We start from the raw sequence: 2,961 nt of genomic DNA, 5'->3' as shown, positions 1-2,961 counted from the left end.
AATAGTGAGGAACAGAAAAGGAGCTTTCTTCAATGGGACCAAACTGGGAAAAGCAAATAAGATCCACCCCAATTCCAACTCAATGTTTGAAATCCTTATATGAGAGTAACATTTAAATTGAAGACGAGATAATATACAAACCAAGCAGTCTGTGGGATGGGTGGGACCTGCCCACCTTTGTCTCTGGTCTGAGTCCATCCTACAAGATCAGTGTCTTCTTCAAGGCCATCAGACAAGTTGTAAATCTTTCCACAGGAGATGAATTTTCTAAAGCAAAGATGAAACAAGAAAAGATATTATTTCATGTGAGATTTGTTTGGATGTGTATCCCAGGCTTGTCTCAAACTTGCCAAGTTCAGCACTTCTCCTGCCTCCTCTTATATAGCGATGGGATTATAGGCATGTACCAATATGCCCAACAGTTAGATAGTTTTAAAATACTTGCTGTGTACTGGCTTGCCTGCCATAATCTCCTAGTATACAGGCAGCTGTAGTCCATAGGCACTCAATAGTACTGCACATTTAAATAATTGTGTTAAGGATGTCTGTGTTTTAGGACACTTTGAGTTGAGTACCTTGTCACCATCTGATATGGGGAACATACTGAGACTGTCTCTAATTCACAGTTATTCGAGCAAAGGAACCCACTGATATTTAAACCCAAACTCTGGGCACCATCTGAGCTCATGGACCACATCACTATTTGGGTCAAAACTCTGGTCACCATTTGAGCAGAGAGTACTCCCAGACAATAGTTCCACCCCAGGTGCCCTCTGAGGTCATGGTGCATGTGGAGAATCTAGTACCATAGAGAATTTCCACCCAGCTCTTGTCCCTCTCTAGAGCTATTCCTAACTCACATAATACCTAAGGCCAATGTAGAAGGGCACACCAGTCATTCACTGTTCACTAGTCTAGTAGTCTTGCCTCTCTCTCTCTCTCTCTCTCTCTCTCTCTCTCTCTCTCCTCTCACTTCTCGCCTCTCTCCTCTCCCTCTCCCTCTCTCCTCTCTCTCCTCTCCTCTCTTTCTTTTTCTCTATGCCATCTAATTTTTTACTTTACTTCTCTCAAAAGACATAACCCACCCCAGTTTACAGAGTCTTTGTGATTGAACACCTTGAGAGATGGCGTTATTCCACACTGACTGAGTGCATATCTTTACCCTTCTCTTCAATCTAACTTTAAGCAAATTCTAACATATTCCTTACCTTCATTTGCTTCTAGCATTTCTTTCTTCTATGTATGTCCTTTCCTCTGGAATCCCATACTAACCATGAATCTTACCATGATTTATTTCTTCTTTCTCTTTATTTTCTTAAAACATAGCCAAAATAACTAATATGCTAGTACACACTACTATCTGTGCCCCTAAAATAATTGGTATTTAAGGTGCAATTGTTTTATATTCAACTGATACTCTTATTTTCTTAGTAGGTTTATTGCTGGATAGTGACTGCTGTTTCAGAAGTTCTCAACGCTCAGTGCAAGTCTAAGGATAGAGTATAGTGCTCTGAAAAATTTTCTAAAGGAGGAAAACGTCACCTCAAGCCTGCTATGACCTGGTTTCTCCTGAATGCTGAAGACCCCTCACTGAAAGAAGAAAGGTCACCTCAATTTAAAACAGCAACAAAAAAACAGCCAAAATGATGTAACAAAGTAGTCAAACAGATCACAATATGAAACATCAAGACAATATTTGTCTTTCAAAAAATAACAATCCCAAAATAACCCCAGTGACAAAGCCTGAAATGTTCAAAGAAGTTAAGGAAGACATGAGTCTTGAATTAATTCTAAAAGAACACAAACAGCTGAATTAATTAATGAAGGCAATTCACTATATAAAAACAAAATTCAATATAGAGATAGAGAGACTGAAGTGGAAATGCTGAAATAAATTCAAAAGGCACGAGTCAACCAAAATTTTAAAGTAAAAACCTGATTAAAGGAGTGGATCATGTGAAAAAAACACAACACCAGGGCTTAGAGACAATGTACAGAAATTGGATTATTTATTCAAGATAAATTATTAATCTAAAACAGTACATGAGTTGGTAAGTTGACTTGGTGAAGTCCTCAGAGAGGAGTTGGATGGGGAGAAGTGAGCCTGAATATCATCAAAGTACAGTGGATTTATGGATAAAGTTCTCAAAGAACAAATAAACATATATTAAAGAGAACATATGAACATATCATGTCTAGTTTTGGGGACATCACATGAAAGAAAAATTCTATTAATTCTGTGTAAAAAAAGCATTGCATGCCAAAAGAATAGAAAATATTTTCAATGAAATCATAGAAGAAAATTTCTCAAATCTAGAGAAAGAGATGCCCATCCAGATACAAGAGGCACACAGAAAACTAAAATGAAACTCCCAATGATGCATTATAATTAAAACACTGAATATTCAGAGCAGTGGAATCATACTGAAAGCTGCATATGAAGGAGGTAACACACACCTTTAAACAGTTATAGTGAATATATGTAGTGTAAGATAAGATTTATAAAAGTAAGTGTCCGTTGGGTGAAGGGACCTTACGGGAGTGGTGATAGTTGCACATTTGTGATATAAAAGTAGAGAGGGATTACTGGAGTGGGAAAGTTTTAACTAAGGATGAGGATGAAGGTATGAGGTTTTGTTTTGGATAGGTCACTATATCATTGGGAAGTGCCACCAGTTTTTATTTAATTGTTTTCTTTGTTTTAATCACACTTCTGTTTTAGTGAAATTTGAGGTAGAAAAAGCTTTATTCCTTGATTTTATTTAACTCTTCCCAATTTTTCTTTTATTCCTTGGCACATACAAAGAACACTCAATTATACTGGCTATCAGAATTGACAGTCTATTGAACCTGCCATTTCTCATCATCTGTCAGTCCTAGGCCATCTTTCATCATCTGAAAAATATGCATCCTACATCAACAATGAAGACTTCTGTTATAAAACTTGGTGATATTAAAAGT

The sequence above is a fragment of the Nannospalax galili genome, unplaced genomic scaffold, assembly GCF_000622305.1.
Source record: "Nannospalax galili isolate Female #2095 unplaced genomic scaffold, S.galili_v1.0 scaffold65, whole genome shotgun sequence".
In the NCBI taxonomy this organism is placed as follows: Eukaryota; Metazoa; Chordata; class Mammalia; order Rodentia; family Spalacidae; genus Nannospalax; species Nannospalax galili.
The sequence above is the reverse complement of the archived record's forward strand: the minus strand, read 5'-3'. Positions refer to the sequence as shown.